Below are 11,531 nucleotides of genomic sequence, written 5' to 3'. Positions count from 1 at the left end.
TATATATATATATATATATATATATATATACATGTCTTATTCTTTTGGGAAATCTTGCTTTTAATGAAAATTCATGACTTCATTTTATACATAAAATACATATATAACTAGCTAAATAACTCCCAAAAGAGATACTACACAGATACAATGATGAAACCCAGTTTCTTTGCAACCTTCTCCAACTCACCCACAAGCCCAGAAAACAGACACCACTTTAACCATTTTTAACCCCCACCCCAGGAATTCATCTATTTCAAACTGTTCTGAGTATACTGGTTTTTCCTTTGTAAAAGTTGCCTTTTATCTGATATATAAAAACGTGGACTTCATGTGTGTTAATCTTCTCCCTTTTCTCACCACATCAGCTCCTCCTGTGTGCACACGAACATTGGCTTTTTCCAACATCCCTTTATTGCTCCTTCATGTCTTCTCAATTCATTTGTTTTAAACCAGCGACCACTGCTGATTCTGTAAGAACTATTTAACATGGCTTTGTGTTGGGCCAAGTGGTAGTCCATGGTTTATTTTTTGTCTTGGATTTTCTAGGTAAGTGACAGCCTTGCTTCCTCTCTTACTAAAATATCTCACTTGTTTTATTATTGGCTAGGGACTTCTAGAGAAGAACTATGTAGAAATAGAAAATCTGATTATTGCTATCTGTAGCTTTTCATGGATTCCTTAAATATTAGTTATTTAGAATTCTACATTTGAAAGTTTCAACCCAGATAATTTTTGGTGTATATGTGAGGATGTGTGCATATGTGTATGTGTGCATCTGTCTGTCTGTCTGTCTGTCTTTCTGTCACTCACCCATGCAGGAATATGTGCAAGCTGTAAGTCTACATTGTGATATCCTCCTCTTTTTCTCCCCCCACTTGCTCTTTAGACAGACCTGGCTGTCCAGCAAGTCTGGTTTCTGACTCTCTCACTGTTCCTCTCTTCTCCTGTCCACGGTTGAGATTCTAAATGTGTGTTTGCCACATACAGCTTTGATGCAAGTCCAGTGATCTGAATCTGTGCCCTCATGCTTGCACACCAAACACGTTACCCACGGAGCCATTTTACCAGATCCAGACTAGATAATCTTAATAGTAAAAGAACAAAAGACTTACAGTGTTTTAGCTTATTTCTTTTGAAAAGTATTGCTTCAATGGAAATTTTTATTTCTTTTTTTTATGATCTCAAATTTATATAGTTCAACAAGAGCAGGATTCAGTAACATAACTATTGTTAAATGCCAATGTTGTTTTTATTTTTGAGCTTCAGATGTGCTGAATCACTAGAAGATGAAATTGAAAGAAGAGAATGAAAGCATTAGCCATCATTACTCAGCTCCATCTATGGTGTTGCCAGTGCACAGCAGTTAAAAGCATGCGGTGGCGGGGAGGGGAGGGCTTGGTCTATATAGACAGGATTTTAAAAGAAAGTGGAGGTTAATTTGTTAGGAAAAAGGGGATAATAAGTAATGATCTTCAGATTCTTGGGTAATGAGTAAAATGATTATATTGTACAAGGTAATTTTAAGCTCTGTAATTATTAGAAATGATTATCCGTAAGTACAACCAGCTACTTAATCACCATTGTTCAGTGCATTCTGTAATGACATAATATTGTGCTGTAAATATTCACAGAAAGCTGTTCTTTTGTGTCTTTTTTCTTTCATGTCTCTTCTGGGTAGAGCAGAAAATGGAGACAATAGCTGTGATAAAGTGTCAATTCCTGAGTGCAGCTTATCCCTGGAGAGCCTTTCGGGTTTGGAAGGAGAGGCAAGACAATCTGAGATCATCCTAGGTGATAGACATGGAGTGGATTGGAGGAAGGCAGAGAACTGCTGACACCCAGGCTGTCTGTCACAGCAAGAACATCTCTCACAAGCTGGCCTGCAGAGCTGATGCTTAGTGACCCCCACCCGTTCTCTCTCAAGCCTAAAATTTACGAGTTTCCCTGCAAGCTCTAGTGCAGTGTTCAGGGCCATCCTCATCTCTGTCTTGTCTTAAACCGGACAGACAACCTCTGAGTCCTCCCCAGCACATTCCACCCAGGGTCTGGGGTATCAGAGTGCTCCAACATCATGTTCATGGTTTCTATTTCTGTGTTCTGCTACAGAGCTCTGGAAAACAAAAAACAAAAAAAAACCTTTCCCACTTGAAAGAGAAAGGATTCTGCTTCCTTGTTTAACCCTCAACCAAGCATCATCCTCTCATTTTTTATGGTCCTGGGAGGTAGCTAGTTTATACTCTTTGAATGACTCTCCTGCCTTATTAAATAAAAGATGCAGCTGTAAGATTTTAGCAAACCGAGATTCTGCAAAGAAGGACAGCTGACTCCAGCAGCTGCCTCTCTTCTCCGTACCGTTTGCCCTCCGTTCCAGATCACAAGCTAGGTTCTCTCCTCCATCACATGTCTATTCCATAATGGAGGCGTTAGCATCCTTTGAAGCCAAGAACAGCATATGTGAAAACAGTAACTCTTGCCCATACAGACATCAATAATTGATCACTTCAGTCTAGCCTGCTGATAGCTGATTTGGCCAGCCTTTTCAGTACAGTGATCGATTAATTTATTGAAATTGGCATGTTAAGAAAACAATTTTTGTGTTGTTGCATAGTTTTGGAGATGAGAGGCAGGCAGAGGGCACACAGACATAAAAACCATAACACTCATATCAAGACGTTTTATTTAGAGACTAACAGAGGATCATACATCACTCTTTTTTTTCTCTACAGTTTTATTGATCAGCTATTGTTCTAACAAGCAGGCTAAATGCTTCAATGAAGACCACAGTGCTAGCCTATATTCATGGGCTTTCCTTAGTATTATAATCTCAGGTGTGAAGCATGAAAGATCCATTCTGAGCCCATTCCTTTTGGTTTGCTCATGCCAAGTGAGAGCTACAGACATATCCACACTACAAAATAACAAAGGAGACAGATGTGCCAGAGGTAGCTTAACCCTCCAGGGATGGAATCTCAGTAAGCTTAAGTACATCTTTGCTCTTTTCCTGAGTCAGACGAACTCATTTCCTCAAGGCTCTGGGTGCAGAGGCTATCAGTTGGTTTATTTTAATTGAGACCTATACAAATTGTTTTATTTGATATAACATTTCTTGGTCCAGTAATATAATTTAAGTATAGGTTTTCAGCTACTTTTAGATTACCATGTTTTTTAACAAGGGCGAAGTTGCAATACCTTCACAGAATTTATTTCAAGTGAAATGGCAGTAAATGTCTTTTAAGAGAGCTGTAGTGAATCATTATATTTCTGATAATGAATTGCATGGAATTTCTGGTCATTTATGTTAATAAAGGGCATTTAAAAAACTTCTTTGCATTTTATTAGACTCATAAATATATTGAAAATGCTAAGAATTTACCTTTAAGCTTCTCTATATCAACACCAAGGACAATTATCTTTTAACTATTTATTTTATAAGCTTGGAAAGCAGGAGCATGTTGCTTTTATGGTAATTGAAGTTTTCCATCTTTCAGTTCGTTACCTATCAATAATGTTACCCCAGAGAAAATCCACCTGAGAATATGAGGTGTATCCAGACAGGGATAAGTGAACAGAGCATGTTGTGAGCTTTAATTTCAATTCACATATCACAAATTTACAAGTTCCCCCAGGTACTGGGAATCTGGACAAGGTAGGCACAAATATGCATTAGACCTGTTCTCACGGAATTTGATGCCCACTGGACAATAAGATGCTCAAGTCATCCATGTCCTGTGTGCAGGTTTCACACAGCTTTTCAGATACTCCCACAAAGTCATCTCATGAGCAGGGCTGCCTTAGACTACCCTAGTTAATGATGCAACTTCTTGGCCACTTCTCAGTCCTTACTACTTTCCTGTCCTGTCTTTTGTCCCTTTACTAATAGCTAATTCTGTTCATCATCTTTCTTGTTTGTTATTATCATCCTCCCATTGAAAAGGGTGAAATCCCCAAATGATTTCAATGTCTTCTACTCATCAGTAGATCTGTAGATCTCAAATCATGACTGACACATAGTAGGCAGTCAGTAACACACATAGGGATGAGTCACGCTAAGACAGGTGGGAAAGTGGGTGCATTCAAAGAGAAAGAGACATTTGAACTTGCCTTAAGGAAGGAATACAAATGTGGAGGAGGAGTCGCTATGTGCAAAGATGTGTTCACGGAGGCAAGATGGCCTGGGGTTGCCTAAAGAACAAGATTTGGGGGTTGGAGGGAGGTGATTCAGGCTTAGGGGAGATGTGAGGAAAGTCTGAAGTAATGGAAGTTGGGTCAGTTGATGAAGGGACAGCATAAATGAAAAGTGGCATTCAATGTGGGCTTACCTTATGAAATCAAAGGGAAAAAATCATTCCCTTATCCCGTAAGGATAATGGGATATTTTCAACTCATCTCATAAACCAAATCTTCAAAGCAATAAGCAATATTAACAGCTGAGGATTAACAGGAGGAGTGAGCAGGGCTGAGTGCTAGGTTGTCATCTGAGATTATAAGGAGTTCATTCTCAGGCTCTAGGAACCTGGACCTCCCTGGACTGAACCAGGCCTAAGACCAAGTTTAGGAAGTCACCACATGCTAAAGAAGTTGCTGCATTGCATGATGAGGAAGGTCCCAGGAAAGGTGACAGATTCAGACCTGAAGCTTCGGGGTTAGCTGCAGGAAGAGGAAAGCAGGGCCGTATGTGCCCTACTTCAGAAGACAGGTCTGAAGACTGTGGAGACCATGACCGAGGGCAGAGAGAGCAGCAGCCCCGTGGCCATGGCCCTGGTACTGAAGATGAAAGGTTCTGAGCTTGAGAGAAACTAAGCTTCATTTAGGGAAGGAGAAAATGAGAGCAAATGTTTGGTTCTATCCCAAAAGCCCAGAGAACGGGGTGGATGAGCCCAGAGCAAATGGGATCCTCTGGTGACGGAGATGTGCTGGGTGGTGGAGGTACTTAGGGCCAAGATCAATGTCATAGAAAAAAGGGAGGGTACTTAAGCATGACAGATGGCTAAAGAGTGAGGACAGGAGAACATCAGGAGCCGAGAAGCTCTCAGATGTCCTAAGGGGTATGGGTGGGGTAGATCACATTCAGCCAGAGGGCCAGCCAAAAACTGAACAAGCAACCCACTTCTAGGCTAGGCTCTACCCTGATAACTGAAACAGTTCTGGGTTGTCCCATGTGTCATCTCAGATTACTCTGCAAATAGCTGCCCACTTAAGGTTGCATTTAGTAGAGCTTAAGCAGAAAGGATAAAGAGCATCATCTCTCCCAGCCTGGATCTTTGGTTAAGGGCATTTACTCCAAGGGATGGAGGTGGGGCAGAATAATGCGTAATTCATGGAATATTATCACAGATATTTATAGATGCATTTTACCCATAAGATTGTCTTATTGTTATTTTATATGGTTGAGTGCAGAGGCAAAGCAATTCCTATCTTTTCATATGCACATTAAAGCACACATATTCATTTATATTAAAATAACATTGATAGCATTTTGTGTCTTGTTACTATTAAAAATAAAACACTAGAATTTATAAAGAATAACCAAATTTGTTATTGTAAAGTACCACAGTCCCTCATTGTTACACTGTTGCAGAGTCTTCGGATTTTAAGGAATTTGCAATCATGTAAAATGTATTGAATTTGATAGACTCCCACTATAAAACAGCCGAACGCTGTGTAACAACCGACAAAGGAGTTGCATTTTTTTCTGCTTGGCAGATTAACTGCTGGTTTTGTTTCCTGCCAGATCGCTCTCAGTAACATAAGTAATAAATCAGGATTATTTTGTTCCTTTTTAGGGTCTTGTTGATATATTTTTTTTAAGTCTACAGAATGCTCTCTTTTCTGGTGGGCAGAAAGAGAGGGATCTAATCTGTTCTTACCCTCTGCTCTCCTTACAAGTCTTATTCAAATTCAAACACAAAAAAATAAAGAGTACAAGCTGGGTACTCAATGATATGGAGCAACCTTGAAAGAATAGCTAGAGGTCATGGAGGGGGAGAAGTCCATCTGACTAACACTACTTTGATACGTTATTGACATCTTGGCATGGTGTCAGAACGCTATTTTTAAAATACCTTTAGTGAGTTATGTTTGGCATATAGTAGACTGCACATAAAGTATGCTTCGACCAAGATGCTCTCAGGAAACCATCACTACAGCCTGGAAAATATACATGATAGTTGTCCCCAAAAGTTCCTAGTAGCTTTCTATGGAAGAGTGTATTCAGCAGGACAATTATGTACTATGTGTAGTTATATAGTTACCAAATTGTATGAGTATACATATATATACATATATTATACATATATACATATATAATTTTATATTTATATATATATTATAATTTTATTAGTATACACAGGGAGAGAGAGAAAGACAGAGACAGAGATACCCTGCTTACCCATCTTTTTTTATAATTCTTTCTTATTTATGTTTAAAATGTTATTCCCTTTTCCTGGTTTCCCCTCTGCAAACCTCTTATCCCACCTCCCCTTACCCAGCTTCTATGAGGGTGTTCTCTCACCCACCTACCCACTCCTGTCTCACTGGCCTAGCATTCCTCTACACTGGGGCATTGAGCCTTCACAGGACCAAGGGTCTCCCCTCCCATTGATGCCAGATAAGGCCCCTTCAGTTCCTTCAGTCCTTCCCCTAACTCCTCCATTGGGGTCCCTGTGCCCAGTCCAATGATTGGCTGAAAGCATCCCTATCTATATTGGTCAGGCTCTGGCAGAGCCTCTCAGGAGACAGCTGCATCAGACTCCTGTCAGCAAGCACTTCTTTGCATTAGCAATAGTGGCTGGGTTTGGTGTTTGCTTATGGGATGGATCCCAAGGTGGGGCAATCTCTGGATGGCCTTTTCTTCTGTCTCTGCTCTTTTAGACAGGAGCAATTCTGGGTTAAAATTTTGGAGATGGGTGGGTGGCCCCGTCCCTCAACCAGAGGGCCATGCCTATCCTCTGGATATGGTCTTGACAGGTTCTCCCTCCCCTTTGTGGGGTATTTCAGCTAATATCAACCCTGTGGCCTTCTGGAAAGCTTTTGCTTTCCTGGCATCTGGGACTTTCTGGTTGCTACCCCCAGTTCCCCATCCTCCATTGCTACACACCTCCGTAATGTCCTGATCCCCTGTACATCTCTATCTCCTCCCAGACCTGATTCTGCCCCACTTTTTCCCCTCCCTCTTTTCTCTCCCTCCCACCCTCTATGTTCCTTGATTATTTTGTTCCCCCTTCTAACTAGGACTGGAGCATCCACTCTTAGTCACTGAAATGCAGTGTTGATTACTGTTGACTGTAATAAGCCTTGATATCAAATGTCAGAACTCCAACATTGCTCTCTGCTTTAAAGTTACTTTGGATTTTCTAGGTCTTTTATTTTTACATGTTAATTTTATTTACAACTCTAAAGAATCTATAAGTTCACTGTGGAAGAACTATTTTATTAACAAAATCATACCTTCAGATCCATAACCACATTTTCATTGGGTTCCTCAGCTATCCTTTCAATAATACTTTGTAGATTTAAATATGTAGGTCTTGAACTCCAGATTTTCTCTTGTATCTTAGATGTCAACTTTATTTCAATTGCTTACTCATTGACAGTACACAGTAAATCAATGATTGTCTTGCTTTTCATAAATCTGTAAATTATGAAGCTCAAATAGTTGGTCCAGTAGGTAGATAAGACTAAGTTTTTATGATTAAGTGGCATATGGCTGCAAACAGTATCAGTCTTTCTTCTCTCCTGCTCTGGACAACATACATTCATTTACTAGCTCCTTTGTAATGTTGGCCTGTATGATAAGAGTCGACATCACTAGTGTGTTTTCTTCATAAACAAAATCCATAGAATCTTTTGTCATTAAGTAGGATGTTATCTTTTGGTTTTCATGGATTACCTTTATCAAACTGAAGATACTTCCTTTAGACATTTGCTTATTTTTTCTATTACTTTTTCCGACTTTATTTTGTTAGTCTGTTCAAATGGGGAACTATGTTAATTAAAACTTGAATGTTAAAGCAATCTATTATTCCTAGAACCAATTCCATGTAGTCATGCTATATTAACCATATTTTTTACACTTTTGTTTGGATTTGATTAGCTGAAGATTTGCTAAGTGGTTTTGAATTTATGTTTATGAAGGAAATTTATCGGTAGTTTTCCTGAAGTATGGTTTTAAGGTTTTGGCACCAGTATAATGCTTGCCTCATACATAGGGTGAATATTGAATTTGGAAATATATATCTCTGAGTATCCTGTATTTAAAAGCATGCCTGGGACTGATTTGGATTTTATATCTTCTTCTAGAGGAACTAATTTACTATTAATTGTATTCATGTGACTCCCATGTTAAATGTCATGATTTCATTTTAAGGTTTGATTTGGGGAGTCTCCTTTATCCTTCATGTCTGTATTTAATCTCCTCTTCTGTTCCTTGGCCTTATCAGATCAACTGAGGAGAGTTGCATCATGTGTAACATCTATTCTGCTAATTCCATCATCTGTACCATTTCCATGTTGATACTGTATAATTCTATTCCTTGTGATAGGCTTCTTTTCTTTGCATATCAGATAAATATTTCATTGACTCTCAGACATTGCACTATGACCAATGAATTGTAAGGTGTCCTTTCTGAGTGGTGTCCCCTGTGTGAGTCCCAGCTGATCTATCCCTGTCCATGTGACCCTCATCCTGGTACTGGGTAATTCTGTTTTCAGGCATGCACCAGTTGGTACACAGCAGAAGAGTATGCAGGCACCCTAGCTAGTCTCCTGAATTTCTTTTCAGAATCATCTTCCCACTGTGGTACTAACTTGAAATCTCCATCAGTGGATTCTCTTCTGAAGTTCTCCCATTTATGGTGGTCAATGGGCTCCACCTAGTCACCTTCTCTTTGAGTCATGGCTGAGAGAGGCCTGGTTTCCTCATTATAGGGTAACTCCAATTAAACTTCATTGGTGTGCGTGTGTGTGTGTGTGTGTGTGTGTGTGTGTGTGTTTGCATGTGTGTAAGCTTCTATAGAAGCAGTTTTTCAAATGGCATTTTCAACAGTTTCTATTGTTAATCTATCCCTCCTTATATTTCTTCCTCCACCCTATATGGCTAACCCCTACCTCCTTTGTATGCCAAATTCCATTAATCCCCTCCCCCACTTCATACTACTCTTGGTCTATACCACTCTCTTAACATCGCCCTATGGACCCTTACTAGTTTCCTGCCTTCTCTCGGTACTCCAGTTTAAACACATTTGTCTTAAGACCCAAAGCTAGCATCCATGCATGAAAGAGCCTCTGTGGTGTTTGTCTTTCTGAATCCAGGTTGCTTCATGCAGGATGATTATTTACAGCTCCATCCATTTACCTGAAAATTTCACTTATATTTATTGGTGAATAATATCCGACTGTGTATGCATATCTCATTTTCATTATCCACCCCTCTGTTGATGGGCATCCAATCTGTTTCCATTTCCTGGCTATTGTGAATTAGCACAGAAATGAACATGAATGAGCAAGTATCTATTAGTGGGTTATGGAATTTTTTGGTAATGTGCCAGGAGTGCATATTCCCATTGCTGGAGCATGTGGAAGATCTATTTATACCTTTTAGAGGAACTTCCACTCTGATTTCTATAGTGGCTGTAGTGGCTTACACTCCCATCAAGAGTGAATAGGTGTTCCACTCTCTCCACATACCTGTCATTTTGTCATTTTGTCATTTTGTTTTAACTCTTAGCCATCTGAGTGGGCTAAGATAGATTGTGGATGTAGTTTTATCTTGCTTTTCTGTGATGACTAAGGGCAGTAATTTTATTTTTTTCAATCCATTTCCCTAGAAATGTATAATTGTATTTTTTTTTGACAGAGTAAAATTCCATTGTGTATAAAGACCACATTTTTATTTTAATTTATCTGTTGATAGACAAGTGGGTGTTTCAGTACTGGAATGTTTAATGGATATCTGAATCCGATCACGGCATTATACTCAGTTTACAAAATGCCAGTCTCGTTAATTGAGCAATATGTTCTGAAATGCATCCTGAGACCACCAGACCCCAATGAACCATCAGGTTTTTAAACACTATCTTTATCTTTAATATTTTCACCAGTTCAAAGAATTGACACAATAGTGGCTATGCTTCTTCTTTGCATTCTTGAGACAGGGAATAAATAAGTCTGGAATTCTTATGAGTTGTCTTCACTTTATTTAATACCTATGATAGAAGAGCACATATAAAAATCCAATAAAAAATGAATTTGGGATTTTGTTCAACTTAGAAATTCTAGGTTGGCCAAAGATGTATTGTGAATAAGAATACTTCCCCTTCTCTGCCCCACTGAACCATATTTCATTCACGGAATATACTGACAGCTGCCATCTTGCCTTCAGTCCTTCCTCTGCCTGGTCCCTGGGAAAATCACTCAGACAGAGGCGAGGCTGGAGCACTGCCTGTCTGTCATTGGAGGAGTCTGCCTGTTAGAATAAAACTTGCGAACAGAATTGATTGCGGGATGAATATTTTAACTCCTTCTAAAGTTTTCAAATGCCAGAAAAGGGCTTATTTACATGTAAGTGAGACAGTTGTAAAATAATTGGAGAGACCCTACATTTCCTAGGAGAGATTCTCAGAACTTCTTGGTCCTAGGAGCTCCTTTTCCTCTTAAACACTGTTGAGGGCTCTGAAGAGGTTTTGCTCCTGTCACTCATCCATGCTGCTGCTTCCTCTGAGAGAAATTAACACCCGGAAACATTCGTAATATGTATTTATTCATTTGAAAATAAATGTATTACATGTTAATTTCTGATGCCTCATCAATTCCTCTTAAGTGAAATGGATTCTTCCCCTCCTCCCCGCCATCTCTTCCTTTTCTTCTCTAGTGAGGGGATCCATGGCAGAGGAGCAAACAATGGTCACTAGCACGAGTCTGTGGCACTGATAAATTCCTCCCTAGGAGGATTCAATCTTCTGGCCATTGCTTTTCTGTTATAACTACAACCCAATAGAAGAGGTACATAATGTTGAAATATTACTTTAAAAATATATTTATGCTTGTGAACACCCAGGAGGCCTTTCAGAGTTTCTAAGACCATTTCTGAATTACTCCTTTGGTAATTCCTTAGTGAAATAATCACAAGTGCTTGTAGCATATATTAAAACAATATTCTCTACTTTCATTTCTAACTTTTTATTACAGTACAGCATCTATTCAGAAAAATGTACAAATATGAAGCGAGCAGCTAGATCAGCTGTTGCAATGCAAATACCCCCAAGTCCCTCACTATTCTGACCACAGAAAAAACATAGCACACATCCCAGAATCCAGAGATTAACCCTTTCTGCTCCATACATGCCCTCTCCCTCTTTGAGTAGATTATTTGTTGACTATGGGTTCTTCCATGGATTTGAACTCCATCTATTCTTTATTCTACATCATTCTTTCAAAATTCCTTTGTGTGACTCTTGGTTTCCTTTCTTTTTTCCTCTCTCTTTCCTTCATCATCTGGCCATTTTATTTATTTTGTCATATATATATATATATAT

General features: G+C 39.2%; 1 protein-coding gene and 1 long non-coding RNA gene across 3 annotated transcripts in view; both read left to right on the top strand.

The window, feature by feature from the left end:
• LOC116097755 overlaps positions 1-5,077 on the top strand; it is an 8,523-nt gene extending 3,446 nt beyond the window's left edge. For both annotated transcript variants that reach the window (XR_004121548.1, XR_004121547.1), the window contains one exon: positions 1,679-5,077. This is a non-coding gene — a long non-coding RNA (uncharacterized LOC116097755). The remainder of the gene's footprint in view (positions 1-1,678) is intronic.
• Positions 1-11,531, top strand: part of Samd5 (sterile alpha motif domain containing 5) — a 420,211-nt gene that overhangs the window by 155,158 nt on the left and 253,522 nt on the right. The gene's annotated exons all lie outside the window — the stretch shown is intronic.

Source organism: Mastomys coucha, unplaced genomic scaffold (genome assembly GCF_008632895.1).
Source record: "Mastomys coucha isolate ucsf_1 unplaced genomic scaffold, UCSF_Mcou_1 pScaffold2, whole genome shotgun sequence".
Lineage (NCBI taxonomy): Eukaryota > Metazoa > Chordata > Mammalia > Rodentia > Muridae > Mastomys > Mastomys coucha.
The sequence above is the reverse complement of the archived record's forward strand: the minus strand, read 5'-3'. Positions and strand labels throughout refer to the sequence as shown.